Genomic DNA, 13,533 nt, shown 5'->3' with positions numbered 1-13,533 from the left:
GAAAAAAAAACAAAAAAAAAACAGCACGTAAAATCTAAAAAAAACGCAAACGGGCAACGAAAAAAGGGGTGCAACACGAGGACTTCCCACGGGGTCACCCATCCTAGTACTACTCTCGCCCAAGCACGCTTAACTGCGGAGTTCTGATGGGATCCGGTGCATTAGTGCTGGTATGATCGCACCCGAAATACTATCCATGCTTATTGCTTTTATGTCTTAAAAGACGCAGAACCTCCTTTGTTTTCGTACGCGAGGCGTGGGACCCACGAGACCGATCGGCTCCGTTCCAAAAATACGAAAACCATGAACCATGAACCATGAAGCGGAGGCCACCCGAGCATAGAAATAGCAAGAAAGAAAAAAAAACAAAAAAAAACGCACGTAAAATCTAAAAAAACGCAAACGGGCAACGAAAAAAGGGGTGCAACACGAGGACTTCCCAGGGGGTCACCCATCCTAGTACTACTCTCGCCCAAGCGCGCTTAACTGCAGAGTTCTGATGGGATCCGGTGCATTAGTGCTGGTATGATCGCACCCGAAATATTATCCATGCTTATTGCTTTTATGTCTTAAAAGACGCAGAACCTCCTTTGTTTTCCTACGCGAGGCGTGGGACCCACGAGACCGATCGGGTCCGTTCCAAAAATACGAAAACCATGAACCATGAACCATGAAGCGGAGGCCACCCGAGCATAGAAATAGCAAGAAAGAAAAAAAAAACAAAAAAAAAACCGCACGTAAAATCTAAAAAAACGCAAACGGGCAACGAAAAAAGGGGTGCAACACGAGGACTTCCCAGGGGGTCACCCATCCTAGTACTACTCTCGCCCAAGCACGCTTAACTGCGGACTTCTGATGGGATCCGGTGCATTAGTGCCGGTATGATCGCACCCGAAATATTATCCATGCTTATTGCTTTTATGTCTTAAAAGACGCAGAACCTCCTTTGTTTTCGTAAGCGAGGCGTGGGACCCACGTGACCGATCGGCTCAGTTCCAAAAATACGAAAACCATGAACTATGAAGTGGAGGCCACCCGAGCATAGAAATAGCAAGAAAGAAAAAAAAACAAAAAAAAACCGCACGTAAAATCTAAAAAAAAAGCAAACAGGCAACGAAAAAGGGGGGTGCAACACGAGGACTTCCCAGGGGGTCACTCATCCTAGTACTACTCTCGCCCAAGCACGCTTAACTGCGGAGTTCTGATGGGATCCGGTGCATTAGTGCTGGTATGATCGCACCCGAAATACTATCCATGCTTATTGCTTTTATGTCTTAAAAGACGCAGAACCTCCATTGTTTTCGTACGCGAGGCGTGGGACCCACGTGACCGATCGGCTCCGTTGAAAAAATACGAAAACCATGAACCATGAAGCGGAGGCCACCCGAGCATAGAAATAGCAACAAAGAAAAAAAAACAAAAAAAAAACCGCACGTAAAATCTAAAAAAACGCAAACGGGCAACGGAAAAGGAGGGTGCAACACGAGGACTTCCCAGGGGGTCACCCATCCTAGTACTACTCTCGCCCAAGCACGCTTAACTGCGGAGTTCTGATGGGATCCGGTGCATTAGTGCTGGTATGATCGCACCCGAAATACTATCCGTGCTTATTGCTTTTATGTCTTAAAAGACGCAGAACCTCCTTTGTTTTCGTACACGAGGCGTGGGACCCACGTGACCGATCGGCTCCGTTCCAAAAATACGAAAACCATGAAACATGAATCGGAGGCCACCCGAGCATAGAAACAGCAAGAAAGAAACAAAAAAAAAAAAAAAACAGCACGTAAAATCTAAAAAAAACGCAAACGGGCAACGAAAAAGGGGGGTGCAACACGAGGACTTCCCAGGGGGTCACCCATCCTAGTACTACTCTCGCCCAAGCACGCTTAACTGCGGAGTTCTGATGGGATCCGGTGCATTAGTGCTGGTATGATCGCACCCGAAATACTATTCATGATTATTGCTTTTATGTCTTAAAAGACGCAGAACCTCCTTTGTTTTCGTACGCGAGGCGTGGGACCCACGAGACCGGTCGGCTCCGTTCCAAAAATACGAAAACAATGAACCATGAAGCGGAGGCCACCCGAGCATAGAAATAGCAAAAAAGAAAAAAAAAACAAAAAAAAAAAACTGCACGTAAAATCTAAAAAAACGCAAACGGGCAACGAAAAAAGGGGTGCAACACGAGGACTTCCCAGGGGGTCACCCATCCTAGTACTACTCTCGCCCAAGCACGTTTAACTGCGGAGTTCTGATGGGATCCGGTGCATTAGTGCTGGTATGATCGCACCCGAAATACAATCCATGCTTATTGCTTTTATGTCTTAAAAGACGCAGAACCTCCTTTGTTTTCCTACGCGAGGCGTGGGACCCACGAGACCGATCGGGTCCGTTCCAAAAATACGAAAACCATGAACCATGAACCATGAAGCGGAGGCCACCCGAGCATAGAAATAGCAAGAAAGAAAAAAAAAACAAAAAAAAAACCGCACGTAAAATCTAAAAAAACGCAAACGGGCAACGAAAAAAGGGGTGCAACACGAGGACTTCCCAGGGGGTCACCCATCCTAGTACTACTCTCGCCCAAGCACGCTTAACTGCGGACTTCTGATGGGATCCGGTGCATTAGTGCCGGTATGATCGCACCCGAAATATTATCCATGCTTATTGCTTTTATGTCTTAAAAGACGCAGAACCTCCTTTGTTTTCGTACGCGAGGCGTGGGACCCACGAGACCGATCGGCTCCGTTCCAAAAATACGAAAACCATGTACCATGAAGCGGAGGCCACCCGAGCATAGAAATAGCAAGAAAGAAAAAAAAACAAAAAAAAAACCGCACGTAAAATCTAAAAAAACGCAAACGGGCAACGGAAAAGGGGGGTGCAACACGAGGACTTCCCAGGGGGTCACCCATCCTAGTACTACTCTCGCCCAAGCACGCTTAACTGCGGAGTTCTGATGGGATCCGGTGCATTAGTGCTGGTATGATCGCACCCGAAATACTATCCATGCTTATTGCTTTTATGTCTTAAAAGACGCAGAACCTCCTTTGTTTTCGTAAGCGAGGCGTGGGACCCACGTGACCGATCGGCTCCGTTCCAAAAATACGAAAACCATGAACCATGAAGCGGAGGCCACCCGAGCATAGAAATAGCAAGAAAGAAAAAAAAAACAAAAAAAAAAACCGCACGTAAAATCTAAAAAAACGCAAACGGGCAACGAAAAAGGGGGGTGCAACACGAGGACTTACCAGGGGGTCACCCATCCTAGTACTACTCTCGCCCAAGCACGCTTAATTGCGGAGTTCTGATGGGATCCGGTGCATTAGTGCTGGTATGATCGCACCCGAAATACTATCCATGCTTATTGCTTTTATGTCTTAAAAGACGCAGAACCTCCTTTGTTTTCGTAAGCGAGGCGTGGGACCCACGTGACCGATCGGCTCCGTTCCAAAAATAAGAAAACCATGAACCATGAAGCGGAGGCCACCCGAGCATAGAAATAGCAAGAAAGAAAAAAAAACAAAAAAAAAACCGCACGTAAAATCTAAAAAAAACGCAAACGGGCAACGAAAAAGGGGGGTGCAACACGAGGACTTCCCAGGGGGTCACCCATCCTAGTACTACTCTCGCCCAAGCACGCTTAACTGCGGAGTTCTGATGGGATCTGATGCATTAGTGCTGGTATGATCGCACCCGAAATATTATCCATGCTTATTGCTTTTATGTCTTAAAAGACGCAGAACCTCCTTTGTTTTCGTACGCGAGGCGTGGGACCCACGTGACCGATCGGCTCCGTTCCAAAAATACGAAAACCATGAACCATGAAGCGGAGGCCACCCGAGCATAGAAACAGCAAGAAAGAAACAAAAACAAAAAAAAAAACAGCACGTAAAATCTAAAAAAAACGCAAACGGGCAACGAAAAAGGGGGTGCAACACGAGGACTTCCCAGGGGGTCACCCATCCTAGTACTACTCTCGCCCAAGCACGCTTAACTGCGGAGTTCTGATGGGATCCGGTGCATTAGTGCTGGTATGATCGCACCCGAAATACTATTCATGATTATTGCTTTTATGTCTTAAAAGACGCAGAACCTCCTTTGTTTTCGTACGCGAGGCGTGGGACCCACGAGACCGATCAGCTCCGTTCCAAAAATACGAAAACCATGAACCATGAAGCGGAGGCCACCCGAGCATAGAAATAGCAAGAAAGAAAAAAAAAACAAAAAAAAAACTGCACGTAAAATCTAAAAAAACGCAAACGGGCAACGAAAAAAGGGGTGCAACACGAGGACTTCCCAGGGGGTCACCCATCCTAGTACTACTCTCGCCCAAGCACGCTTAACTGCGGAGTTCTGATGGGATCCGGTGCATTAGTGCTGGTATGATCGCACCCGAAATACTATCCATGCTTATTGCTTTTATGTCTTAAAAGACGCAGAACCTCCTTTGTTTTCCTACGCGAGGCGTGGGACCCACGAGACCGATCGGGTCCGTTCCAAAAATACGAAAACCATGAACCATGAACCATGAAGCGGAGGCCACCCGAGCATAGAAATAGCAAGAAAGAAAAAAAAAACAAAAAAAAAACCGCACGTAAAATCTAAAAAAACGCAAACGGGCAACGAAAAAGGGGGTTGCAACACGAGGACTTCCCAGGGGGTCACCCATCCTAGTACTACTCTCGCCCAAGCACGCTTGACTGCGGAGTTCTGATGGGATCCGGTGCATTAGTGCTGGTATGATCGCACCCGAAATACTATTCATGCTTATTGCTTTTATGTCTTAAAAGACGCAGAACCTCCTTTGTTTTCGTACGCGAGGCGTGGGACCCACGAGATCGATCGGCTCCGTTCCAAAAATACGAAAACCATCAACCATGAAGCGGAGGCCACCCGAGCATAGAAACAGCAAGAAAGAAAAAAAAACAAAAAAAAAAACAGCACGTAAAATCTAAAAAAAACGCAAACGGGCAACGAAAAAAGGGGTGCAACACGAGGACTTCCCACGGGGTCACCCATCCTAGTACTACTCTCGCCCAAGCACGCTTAACTGCGGAGTTCTGATGGGATCCGGTGCATTAGTGCTGGTATGATCGCACCCGAAATACTATCCATGCTTATTGCTTTTATGTCTTAAAAGACGCAGAACCTCCTTTGTTTTCGTACGCGAGGCGTGGGACCCACGTGACCGATCGGCTCCGTTCCAAAAATACGAAAACCATGAACCATGAAGCGGAGGCCACCCGAGCATAGAAATAGCAAGAAAGAAAAAAAAACAAAAAAAAAACCGCACGTAAAATCTAAAAAAAACGCAAACGGGCAACGAAAAAGGGGGGTGCAACACGAGGACTTCCCAGGGGGTCACCCATCCTAGTACTACTCTCGCCCAAGCACGCTTAACTGCGGAGTTCTGATGGGATCTGGTGCATTAGTGTTGGTATGATCGCACCCGAAATACTATCCATGCTTATTGCTTTTATGTCTTAAAAGACGCAGAACCTCCTTTGTTTTCGTACGCGAGGCGTGGGACCCACGTGACCGATCGGCTCCGTTCCAAAAATACGAAAACCATGAACCATGAAGCGGAGGCCACCCGAGCATAGAAACAGCAAGAAAGAAACAAAAACAAAAAAAAAACAGCACGTAAAATCTAAAAAAAACGCAAACGGGCAACGAAAAAGGGGGGTGCAACACGAGGACTTCCCAGGGGTCACCCATCCTAGTACTACTCTCGCCCAAGCACGCTTAACTGCGGAGTTCTGATGGGATCCGGTGCATTAGTGCTGGTATGATCGCACCCGAAATACTATTCATGATTATTGCTTTTATGTCTTAAAAGACGCAGAACCTCCTTTGTTTTCGTACGCGAGGCGTGGGACCCACGAGACCGATCAGCTCCGTTCCAAAAATACGAAAACCATGAACCATGAAGCGGAGGCCACCCGAGCATAGAAATAGCAAGAAAGAAAAAAAAAAAACAAAAAAAAAACTGCACGTAAAATCTAAAAAAACGCAAACGGGCAACGAAAAAAGGGGTGCAACACGAGGACTTCCCAGGGGGTCACCCATCCTAGTACTACTCTCGCCCAAGCACGCTTAACTGCGGAGTTCTGATGGGATCCGGTGCATTAGTGCTGGTATGATCGCACCCGAAATACTATCCATGCTTATTGCTTTTATGTCTTAAAAGACGCAGAACCTCCTTTGTTTTCCTACGCGAGGCGTGGGACCCACGAGACCGATCGGGTCCGTTCCAAAAATACGAAAACCATGAACCATGAACCATGAAGCGGAGGCCACCCGAGCATAGAAATAGCAAGAAAGAAAAAAAAACAAAAAAAAAAACCGCACGTAAAATCTAAAAAAACGCAAACGGGCAACGAAAAAGGGGGTTGCAACACGAGGACTTCCCAGGGGGTCACCCATCCTAGTACTACTCTCGCCCAAGCACGCTTAACTGCAGAGTTCTGATGGGATCCAGTGCATTAGTGCTGGTATGATCGCACCCGAAATACTATCCATGCTTATTACTTTTATGTCTTAAAAGACGCAGAACCTCCTTTGTTTTCGTAAGCGAGGCGTGGGACCCACGTGACCGATCGGCTCCGTTCCAAAAATACGAAAACCATGAACCATGAAGCGGAGGCCACCCGAGCATAGAAATAGCAAGAAAGAAAAAAAAAACAAAAAAAAAACCGCACGTAAAATCTAAAAAAACGCAAACGGGCAACGAAAAAGGGGGTGCAACACGAGGACTTACCAGGGGGTCACCCATCCTAGTACTACTCTCGCCCAAGCACGCTTAATTGCGGAGTTCTGATGGGATCCGGTGCATTAGTGCTGGTATGATCGCATCCGAAATACTATCCATGCTTATTGCTTTTATGTCTTAAAAGACGCAGAACCTCCTTTGTTTTCGTAAGCGAGGCGTGGGACCCACGTGACCGATCGGCTCCGTTCCAAAAATACGAAAACCATGAACCATGAAGCGGAGGCCACCCGAGCATAGAAATAGCAAGAAAGAAAAAAAAAGAAAAAAAAAACCGCACGTAAAATCTAAAAAAAACGCAAACGGGCAACGAAAAAGGGGGGTGCAACACGAGGACTTCCCAGGGGGTCACCCATCCTAGTACTACTCTCGCCCAAGCACGCTTAACTGCGGAGTTCTGATGGGATCTGGTGCATTAGTGCTGGTATGATCGCACCCGAAATATTATCCATGCTTATTGCTTTTATGTCTTAAAAGACGCAGAACCTCCTTTGTTTTCGTACGCGAGGCGTGGGACCCACGTGACCGATCGGCTCCGTTCCAAAAATACGAAAACCATGAACCATGAAGCGGAGGCCACCCGAGCATAGAAACAGCAAGAAAGAAACAAAAACAAAAAAAAAAACAGCACGTAAAATCTAAAAAAAACGCAAACGGGCAACGAAAAAGGGGGGTGCAACACGAGGACTTCCCAGGGGTCACCCATCCTAGTACTACTCTCGCCCAAGCACGCTTAACTGCGGAGTTCTGATGGGATCCGGTGCATTAGTGCTGGTATGATCGCACCCGAAATACTATTCATGATTATTGCTTTTATGTCTTAAAAGACGCAGAACCTCCTTTGTTTTCGTACGCGAGGCGTGAGACCCACGAGACCGATCAGCTCCGTTCCAAAAATACGAAAACCATGAACCATGAAGCGGAGGCCACCCGAGCATAGAAATAGCAAGAAAGAAAAAAAAAACAAAAAAAAAACTGCACGTAAAATCTAAAAAAACGCAAACGGGCAACGAAAAAAGGGGTGCAACACGAGGACTTCCCAGGGGGTCACCCATCCTAGTACTACTCTCGCCCAAGCACGCTTAACTGCGGAGTTCTGATGGGATCCGGTGCATTAGTGCTGGTATGATCGCACCCGAAATACTATCCATGCTTATTGCTTTTATGTCTTAAAAGACGCAGAACCTCCTTTGTTTTCCTACGCGAGGCGTGGGACCCACGAGACCGATCGGGTCCGTTCCAAAAATACGAAAACCATGAACCATGAACCATGAAGCGGAGGCCACCCGAGCATAGAAATAGCAAGAAAGAAAAAAAAACAAAAAAAAAAACCGCACGTAAAATCTAAAAAAACGCAAACGGGCAACGAAAAAGGGGGTTGCAACACGAGGACTTCCCAGGGGTCACCCATCCTAGTACTACTCTCGCCCAAGCACGCTTAACTGCGGAGTTCTGATGGGATCCGGTGCATTAGTGCTGGTATGATCGCACCCGAAATACTATTCATGATTATTGCTTTTATGTCTTAAAAGACGCAGAACCTCCTTTGTTTTCGTACGCGAGGCGTGGGACCCACGAGACCGATCAGCTCCGTTCCAAAAATACGAAAACCATGAACCATGAAGCGGAGGCCACCCGAGCATAGAAATAGCAAGAAAGAAAAAAAAAAAACAAAAAAAAAACTGCACGTAAAATCTAAAAAAACGCAAACGGGCAACGAAAAAAGGGGTGCAACACGAGGACTTCCCAGGGGGTCACCCATCCTAGTACTACTCTCGCCCAAGCACGCTTAACTGCGGAGTTCTGATGGGATCCGGTGCATTAGTGCTGGTATGATCGCACCCGAAATACTATCCATGCTTATTGCTTTTATGTCTTAAAAGACGCAGAACCTCCTTTGTTTTCCTACGCGAGGCGTGGGACCCACGAGACCGATCGGGTCCGTTCCAAAAATACGAAAACCATGAACCATGAACCATGAAGCGGAGGCCACCCGAGCATAGAAATAGCAAGAAAGAAAAAAAAACAAAAAAAAAAACCGCACGTAAAATCTAAAAAAACGCAAACGGGCAACGAAAAAGGGGGTTGCAACACGAGGACTTCCCAGGGGGTCACCCATCCTAGTACTACTCTCGCCCAAGCACGCTTAACTGCAGAGTTCTGATGGGATCCAGTGCATTAGTGCTGGTATGATCGCACCCGAAATACTATCCATGCTTATTACTTTTATGTCTTAAAAGACGCAGAACCTCCTTTGTTTTCGTAAGCGAGGCGTGGGACCCACGTGACCGATCGGCTCCGTTCCAAAAATACGAAAACCATGAACCATGAAGCGGAGGCCACCCGAGCATAGAAATAGCAAGAAAGAAAAAAAAAACAAAAAAAAAACCGCACGTAAAATCTAAAAAAACGCAAACGGGCAACGAAAAAGGGGGTGCAACACGAGGACTTACCAGGGGGTCACCCATCCTAGTACTACTCTCGCCCAAGCACGCTTAATTGCGGAGTTCTGATGGGATCCGGTGCATTAGTGCTGGTATGATCGCATCCGAAATACTATCCATGCTTATTGCTTTTATGTCTTAAAAGACGCAGAACCTCCTTTGTTTTCGTAAGCGAGGCGTGGGACCCACGTGACCGATCGGCTCCGTTCCAAAAATACGAAAACCATGAACCATGAAGCGGAGGCCACCCGAGCATAGAAATAGCAAGAAAGAAAAAAAAAGAAAAAAAAAACCGCACGTAAAATCTAAAAAAAACGCAAACGGGCAACGAAAAAGGGGGGTGCAACACGAGGACTTCCCAGGGGGTCACCCATCCTAGTACTACTCTCGCCCAAGCACGCTTAACTGCGGAGTTCTGATGGGATCTGGTGCATTAGTGCTGGTATGATCGCACCCGAAATATTATCCATGCTTATTGCTTTTATGTCTTAAAAGACGCAGAACCTCCTTTGTTTTCGTACGCGAGGCGTGGGACCCACGTGACCGATCGGCTCCGTTCCAAAAATACGAAAACCATGAACCATGAAGCGGAGGCCACCCGAGCATAGAAACAGCAAGAAAGAAACAAAAACAAAAAAAAAACAGCACGTAAAATCTAAAAAAAACGCAAACGGGCAACGAAAAAAGGGGGTGCAACACGAGGACTTCCCAGGGGTCACCCATCCTAGTACTACTCTCGCCCAAGCACGCTTAACTGCGGAGTTCTGATGGGATCCGGTGCATTAGTGCTGGTATGATCGCACCCGAAATACTATTCATGATTATTGCTTTTATGTCTTAAAAGACGCAGAACCTCCTTTGTTTTCGTACGCGAGGCGTGAGACCCACGAGACCGATCAGCTCCGTTCCAAAAATACGAAAACCATGAACCATGAAGCGGAGGCCACCCGAGCATAGAAATAGCAAGAAAGAAAAAAAAAACAAAAAAAAAACTGCACGTAAAATCTAAAAAAACGCAAACGGGCAACGAAAAAAGGGGTGCAACAAGAGGACTTCCCAGGGGGTCACCCATCCTAGTACTACTCTCGCCCAAGCACGCTTAACTGCGGAGTTCTGATGGGATCCGGTGCATTAGTGCTGGTATGATCGCACCCGAAATACTATCCATGCTTATTGCTTTTATGTCTTAAAAGACGCAGAACCTCCTTTGTTTTCCTACGCGAGGCGTGGGACCCACGAGACCGATCGGGTCCGTTCCAAAAATACGAAAACCATGAACCATGAACCATGAAGCGGAGGCCACCCGAGCATAGAAATAGCAAGAAAGAAAAAAAAACAAAAAAAAAAACCGCACGTAAAATCTAAAAAAACGCAAACGGGCAACGAAAAAGGGGGTTGCAACACGAGGACTTCCCAGGGGGTCACCCATCCTAGTACTACTCTCGCCCAAGCACGCTTAACTGCAGAGTTCTGATGGGATCCGGTGCATTAGTGCTGGTATGATCGCACCCGAAATACTATCCATGCTTATTGCTTTTATGTCTTAAAAGACGCAGAACCTCCTTTGTTTTCGTAAGCGAGGCGTGGGACCCACGTGACCGATCGGCTCCGTTCCAAAAATACGAAAACCATGAACCATGAAGCGGAGGCCACCCGAGCATAGAAATAGCAAGAAAGAAAAAAAAAACAAAAAAAAAAAAACCGCACGTAAAATCTAAAAAAACGCAAACGGGCAACGAAAAAGGGGGTGCAACACGAGGACTTACCAGGGGGTCACCCATCCTAGTACTACTCTCGCCCAAGCACGCTTAATTGCGGAGTTCTGATGGGATCCGGTGCATTAGTGCTGGTATGATCGCACCCGAAATACTATCCATGCTTATTGCTTTTATGTCTTAAAAGACGCAGAACCTCCTTTGTTTTCGTAAGCGAGGCGTGGGACCCACGTGACCGATCGGCTCCGTTCCAAAAATACGAAAACCATGAACCATGAAGCGGAGGCCACCCGAGCATAGAAATAGCAAGAAAGAAAAAAAAACAAAAAAAAACCGCACGTAAAATCTAAAAAAAACGCAAACGGGCAACGAAAAAGGGGGGTGCAACACGAGGACTTCCCAGGGGTCACCCATCCTAGTACTACTCTCGCCCAAGCACGCTTAACTGCGGAGTTCTGATGGGATCCGGTGCATTAGTGCTGGTATGATCGCACCCGAAATACTATTCATGATTATTGCTTTTATGTCTTAAAAGACGCAGAACCTCCTTTGTTTTTGTACGCGAGGCGTGGGACCCACGAGACCGATCAGCTCCGTTCCAAAAATACGAAAACCATGAACCATGAAGCGGAGGCCACCCGAGCATAGAAATAGCAAGAAAGAAAAAAAAAACAAAAAAAAAACTGCACGTAAAATCTAAAAAAACGCAAACGGGCAACGAAAAAAGGGGTGCAACACGAGGACTTCCCAGGGGGTCACCCATCCTAGTACTACTCTCGCCCAAGCACGCTTAACTGCGGAGTTCTGATGGGATCCGGTGCATTAGTGCTGGTATGATCGCACCCGAAATACTATCCATGCTTATTGCTTTTATGTCTTAAAAGACGCAGAACCTCCTTTGTTTTCCTACGCGAGGCGTGGGACCCACGAGACCGATCGGGTCCGTTCCAAAAATACGAAAACCATGAACCATGAACCATGAAGCGGAGGCCACCCGAGCATAGAAATAGCAAGAAAGAAAAAAAAACAAAAAAAAAACCGCACGTAAAATCTAAAAAAACGCAAACGGGCAACGAAAAAGGGGGTTGCAACACGAGGACTTCCCAGGGGGTCACCCATCCTAGTACTACTCTCGCCCAAGCACGCTTAACTGCAGAGTTCTGATGGGATCCGGTGCATTAGTGCTGGTATGATCGCACCCGAAATACTATCCATGCTTATTGCTTTTATGTCTTAAAAGACGCAGAACCTCCTTTGTTTTCGTAAGCGAGGCGTGGGACCCACGTGACCGATCGGCTCCGTTCCAAAAATACGAAAACCATGAACCATGAAGCGGAGGCCACCCGAGCATAGAAATAGCAAGAAAGAAAAAAAAAACAAAAAAAAAAAACCGCACGTAAAATCTAAAAAAACGCAAACGGGCAACGAAAAAGGGGGTGCAACACGAGGACTTACCAGGGGGTCACCCATCCTAGTACTACTCTCGCCCAAGCACGCTTAATTGCGGAGTTCTGATGGGATCCGGTGCATTAGTGCTGGTATGATCGCACCCGAAATACTATCCATGCTTATTGCTTTTATGTCTTAAAAGACGCAGAACCTCCTTTGTTTTCGTAAGCGAGGCGTGGGACCCACGTGACCGATCGGCTCCGTTCCAAAAATACGAAAACCATGAACCATGAAGCGGAGGCCACCCGAGCATAGAAATAGCAAGAAAGAAAAAAAAACAAAAAAAAAACCGCACGTAAAATCTAAAAAAAACGCAAACGGGCAACGAAAAAGGGGGGTGCAACACGAGGACTTCCCAGGGGGTCACCCATCCTAGTACTACTCTCGCCCAAGCACGCTTAACTGCGGAGTTCTGATGGGATCTGGTGCATTAGTGCTGGTATGATCGCACCCGAAATATTATCCATGCTTATTGCTTTTATGTCTTAAAAGACGCAGAACCTCCTTTGTTTTCGTACGCGAGGCGTGGGACCCACGTGACCGATCGGCTCCGTTCCAAAAATACGAAAACCATGAACCATGAAGCGGAGGCCACCCGAGCATAGAAACAGCAAGAAAGAAACAAAAACAAAAAAAAAACAGCACGTAAAATCTAAAAAAAACGCAAACGGGCAACGAAAAAGGGGGGTGCAACACGAGGACTTCCCAGGGGGTCACCCATCCTAGTACTACTCTCGCCCAAGCACGCTTAACTGCGGAGTTCTGATGGGATCCGGTGCATTAGTGCCGGTATGATCGCACCCGAAATACTATTCATGATTATTGCTTTTATGTCTTAAAAGACGCAGAACCTCCTTTGTTTTCGTACGCGAGGCGTGGGACCCACGAGACCGATCAGCTCCGTTCCAAAAATACGAAAACCATGAACCATGAAGCGGAGGCCACCCGAGCATAGAAATAGCAAGAAAGAAAAAAAAAACAAAAAAAAAAACTGCACGTAAAATCTAAAAAAACGCAAACGGGCAACGAAAAAAGGGGTGCAACACGAGGACTTCCCAGGGGGTCACCCATCCTAGTACTACTCTCGCCCAAGCACGCTTAACTGCGGAGTTCTGATGGGATCCGGTGCATTAGTGCTGGTATGATCGCACCC

General features: G+C 46.8%; 39 non-coding genes across 39 annotated transcripts; all 39 read right to left on the bottom strand.

Moving 5' to 3' along the window:
• Nucleotides 1–65: 65 nt before the first annotated feature.
• On the bottom strand, nt 66–184 carry LOC145153325 (5S ribosomal RNA). The gene has a single exon (XR_013733841.1). It is a non-coding gene; the product is annotated as a 5S ribosomal RNA (ribosomal RNA).
• Nucleotides 185–418: 234 nt separating this feature from the next.
• On the bottom strand, nt 419–537 carry LOC145145403 (5S ribosomal RNA). Its single transcript, XR_013726378.1, has one exon. It is a non-coding gene; the product is annotated as a 5S ribosomal RNA (ribosomal RNA).
• Nucleotides 538–774: 237 nt separating this feature from the next.
• On the bottom strand, nt 775–893 carry LOC145144500 (5S ribosomal RNA). Its single transcript, XR_013725509.1, has one exon. It is a non-coding gene; the product is annotated as a 5S ribosomal RNA (ribosomal RNA).
• A 230-nt stretch (nt 894–1,123) lies between these two features.
• On the bottom strand, nt 1,124–1,242 carry LOC145143615 (5S ribosomal RNA). The gene has a single exon (XR_013724644.1). It is a non-coding gene; the product is annotated as a 5S ribosomal RNA (ribosomal RNA).
• Nucleotides 1,243–1,472: 230 nt separating this feature from the next.
• LOC145152637 (5S ribosomal RNA) lies at nt 1,473–1,591 on the bottom strand. Its single transcript, XR_013733166.1, has one exon. It is a non-coding gene; the product is annotated as a 5S ribosomal RNA (ribosomal RNA).
• Nucleotides 1,592–1,822: 231 nt separating this feature from the next.
• On the bottom strand, nt 1,823–1,941 carry LOC145152202 (5S ribosomal RNA). Its single transcript, XR_013732733.1, has one exon. It is a non-coding gene; the product is annotated as a 5S ribosomal RNA (ribosomal RNA).
• Nucleotides 1,942–2,173: 232 nt separating this feature from the next.
• Nucleotides 2,174–2,292, bottom strand: LOC145154168 (5S ribosomal RNA). Its single transcript, XR_013734653.1, has one exon. It is a non-coding gene; the product is annotated as a 5S ribosomal RNA (ribosomal RNA).
• A 237-nt stretch (nt 2,293–2,529) lies between these two features.
• On the bottom strand, nt 2,530–2,648 carry LOC145144499 (5S ribosomal RNA). Its single transcript, XR_013725508.1, has one exon. It is a non-coding gene; the product is annotated as a 5S ribosomal RNA (ribosomal RNA).
• A 230-nt stretch (nt 2,649–2,878) lies between these two features.
• On the bottom strand, nt 2,879–2,997 carry LOC145152201 (5S ribosomal RNA). Its single transcript, XR_013732732.1, has one exon. It is a non-coding gene; the product is annotated as a 5S ribosomal RNA (ribosomal RNA).
• A 232-nt stretch (nt 2,998–3,229) lies between these two features.
• Nucleotides 3,230–3,348, bottom strand: LOC145148026 (5S ribosomal RNA). Its single transcript, XR_013728927.1, has one exon. It is a non-coding gene; the product is annotated as a 5S ribosomal RNA (ribosomal RNA).
• Nucleotides 3,349–3,579: 231 nt separating this feature from the next.
• LOC145145311 (5S ribosomal RNA) lies at nt 3,580–3,698 on the bottom strand. The gene has a single exon (XR_013726290.1). It is a non-coding gene; the product is annotated as a 5S ribosomal RNA (ribosomal RNA).
• A 231-nt stretch (nt 3,699–3,929) lies between these two features.
• LOC145152200 (5S ribosomal RNA) lies at nt 3,930–4,048 on the bottom strand. The gene has a single exon (XR_013732731.1). It is a non-coding gene; the product is annotated as a 5S ribosomal RNA (ribosomal RNA).
• Nucleotides 4,049–4,278: 230 nt separating this feature from the next.
• Nucleotides 4,279–4,397, bottom strand: LOC145152199 (5S ribosomal RNA). The gene has a single exon (XR_013732730.1). It is a non-coding gene; the product is annotated as a 5S ribosomal RNA (ribosomal RNA).
• A 238-nt stretch (nt 4,398–4,635) lies between these two features.
• Nucleotides 4,636–4,754, bottom strand: LOC145143987 (5S ribosomal RNA). The gene has a single exon (XR_013725010.1). It is a non-coding gene; the product is annotated as a 5S ribosomal RNA (ribosomal RNA).
• Nucleotides 4,755–4,985: 231 nt separating this feature from the next.
• LOC145153324 (5S ribosomal RNA) lies at nt 4,986–5,104 on the bottom strand. The gene has a single exon (XR_013733840.1). It is a non-coding gene; the product is annotated as a 5S ribosomal RNA (ribosomal RNA).
• A 231-nt stretch (nt 5,105–5,335) lies between these two features.
• LOC145146539 (5S ribosomal RNA) lies at nt 5,336–5,454 on the bottom strand. The gene has a single exon (XR_013727478.1). It is a non-coding gene; the product is annotated as a 5S ribosomal RNA (ribosomal RNA).
• Nucleotides 5,455–5,685: 231 nt separating this feature from the next.
• LOC145143511 (5S ribosomal RNA) lies at nt 5,686–5,803 on the bottom strand. Its single transcript, XR_013724542.1, has one exon. It is a non-coding gene; the product is annotated as a 5S ribosomal RNA (ribosomal RNA).
• A 232-nt stretch (nt 5,804–6,035) lies between these two features.
• On the bottom strand, nt 6,036–6,154 carry LOC145152198 (5S ribosomal RNA). The gene has a single exon (XR_013732729.1). It is a non-coding gene; the product is annotated as a 5S ribosomal RNA (ribosomal RNA).
• A 238-nt stretch (nt 6,155–6,392) lies between these two features.
• Nucleotides 6,393–6,511, bottom strand: LOC145146548 (5S ribosomal RNA). The gene has a single exon (XR_013727487.1). It is a non-coding gene; the product is annotated as a 5S ribosomal RNA (ribosomal RNA).
• Nucleotides 6,512–6,741: 230 nt separating this feature from the next.
• Nucleotides 6,742–6,860, bottom strand: LOC145149296 (5S ribosomal RNA). The gene has a single exon (XR_013730146.1). It is a non-coding gene; the product is annotated as a 5S ribosomal RNA (ribosomal RNA).
• Nucleotides 6,861–7,091: 231 nt separating this feature from the next.
• LOC145155604 (5S ribosomal RNA) lies at nt 7,092–7,210 on the bottom strand. The gene has a single exon (XR_013736036.1). It is a non-coding gene; the product is annotated as a 5S ribosomal RNA (ribosomal RNA).
• A 232-nt stretch (nt 7,211–7,442) lies between these two features.
• LOC145143510 (5S ribosomal RNA) lies at nt 7,443–7,560 on the bottom strand. Its single transcript, XR_013724541.1, has one exon. It is a non-coding gene; the product is annotated as a 5S ribosomal RNA (ribosomal RNA).
• A 230-nt stretch (nt 7,561–7,790) lies between these two features.
• LOC145152196 (5S ribosomal RNA) lies at nt 7,791–7,909 on the bottom strand. The gene has a single exon (XR_013732727.1). It is a non-coding gene; the product is annotated as a 5S ribosomal RNA (ribosomal RNA).
• Nucleotides 7,910–8,147: 238 nt separating this feature from the next.
• LOC145146598 (5S ribosomal RNA) lies at nt 8,148–8,265 on the bottom strand. The gene has a single exon (XR_013727535.1). It is a non-coding gene; the product is annotated as a 5S ribosomal RNA (ribosomal RNA).
• A 232-nt stretch (nt 8,266–8,497) lies between these two features.
• On the bottom strand, nt 8,498–8,616 carry LOC145152195 (5S ribosomal RNA). The gene has a single exon (XR_013732726.1). It is a non-coding gene; the product is annotated as a 5S ribosomal RNA (ribosomal RNA).
• A 238-nt stretch (nt 8,617–8,854) lies between these two features.
• On the bottom strand, nt 8,855–8,973 carry LOC145146546 (5S ribosomal RNA). The gene has a single exon (XR_013727485.1). It is a non-coding gene; the product is annotated as a 5S ribosomal RNA (ribosomal RNA).
• A 230-nt stretch (nt 8,974–9,203) lies between these two features.
• Nucleotides 9,204–9,322, bottom strand: LOC145149295 (5S ribosomal RNA). The gene has a single exon (XR_013730145.1). It is a non-coding gene; the product is annotated as a 5S ribosomal RNA (ribosomal RNA).
• A 231-nt stretch (nt 9,323–9,553) lies between these two features.
• LOC145155602 (5S ribosomal RNA) lies at nt 9,554–9,672 on the bottom strand. The gene has a single exon (XR_013736034.1). It is a non-coding gene; the product is annotated as a 5S ribosomal RNA (ribosomal RNA).
• A 231-nt stretch (nt 9,673–9,903) lies between these two features.
• LOC145143508 (5S ribosomal RNA) lies at nt 9,904–10,021 on the bottom strand. Its single transcript, XR_013724538.1, has one exon. It is a non-coding gene; the product is annotated as a 5S ribosomal RNA (ribosomal RNA).
• Nucleotides 10,022–10,251: 230 nt separating this feature from the next.
• LOC145144780 (5S ribosomal RNA) lies at nt 10,252–10,370 on the bottom strand. Its single transcript, XR_013725782.1, has one exon. It is a non-coding gene; the product is annotated as a 5S ribosomal RNA (ribosomal RNA).
• A 238-nt stretch (nt 10,371–10,608) lies between these two features.
• Nucleotides 10,609–10,727, bottom strand: LOC145144546 (5S ribosomal RNA). Its single transcript, XR_013725559.1, has one exon. It is a non-coding gene; the product is annotated as a 5S ribosomal RNA (ribosomal RNA).
• A 233-nt stretch (nt 10,728–10,960) lies between these two features.
• LOC145148025 (5S ribosomal RNA) lies at nt 10,961–11,079 on the bottom strand. The gene has a single exon (XR_013728926.1). It is a non-coding gene; the product is annotated as a 5S ribosomal RNA (ribosomal RNA).
• A 230-nt stretch (nt 11,080–11,309) lies between these two features.
• LOC145143507 (5S ribosomal RNA) lies at nt 11,310–11,427 on the bottom strand. The gene has a single exon (XR_013724537.1). It is a non-coding gene; the product is annotated as a 5S ribosomal RNA (ribosomal RNA).
• Nucleotides 11,428–11,657: 230 nt separating this feature from the next.
• LOC145152194 (5S ribosomal RNA) lies at nt 11,658–11,776 on the bottom strand. Its single transcript, XR_013732725.1, has one exon. It is a non-coding gene; the product is annotated as a 5S ribosomal RNA (ribosomal RNA).
• A 237-nt stretch (nt 11,777–12,013) lies between these two features.
• Nucleotides 12,014–12,132, bottom strand: LOC145144545 (5S ribosomal RNA). Its single transcript, XR_013725558.1, has one exon. It is a non-coding gene; the product is annotated as a 5S ribosomal RNA (ribosomal RNA).
• Nucleotides 12,133–12,364: 232 nt separating this feature from the next.
• On the bottom strand, nt 12,365–12,483 carry LOC145148024 (5S ribosomal RNA). Its single transcript, XR_013728925.1, has one exon. It is a non-coding gene; the product is annotated as a 5S ribosomal RNA (ribosomal RNA).
• A 231-nt stretch (nt 12,484–12,714) lies between these two features.
• Nucleotides 12,715–12,833, bottom strand: LOC145155601 (5S ribosomal RNA). Its single transcript, XR_013736033.1, has one exon. It is a non-coding gene; the product is annotated as a 5S ribosomal RNA (ribosomal RNA).
• A 231-nt stretch (nt 12,834–13,064) lies between these two features.
• Nucleotides 13,065–13,183, bottom strand: LOC145152497 (5S ribosomal RNA). Its single transcript, XR_013733026.1, has one exon. It is a non-coding gene; the product is annotated as a 5S ribosomal RNA (ribosomal RNA).
• A 231-nt stretch (nt 13,184–13,414) lies between these two features.
• Nucleotides 13,415–13,533, bottom strand: LOC145152193 (5S ribosomal RNA). Its single transcript, XR_013732724.1, has one exon. It is a non-coding gene; the product is annotated as a 5S ribosomal RNA (ribosomal RNA).

This window comes from Lactuca virosa, chromosome 1 (genome assembly GCF_052849685.1).
Source record: "Lactuca virosa cultivar CGN04683 chromosome 1, Lactuca_virosa_CGN04683_v6, whole genome shotgun sequence".
Lineage (NCBI taxonomy): Eukaryota > Viridiplantae > Streptophyta > Magnoliopsida > Asterales > Asteraceae > Lactuca > Lactuca virosa.
This window is presented reverse-complemented; position numbering and strand designations above follow the sequence as displayed.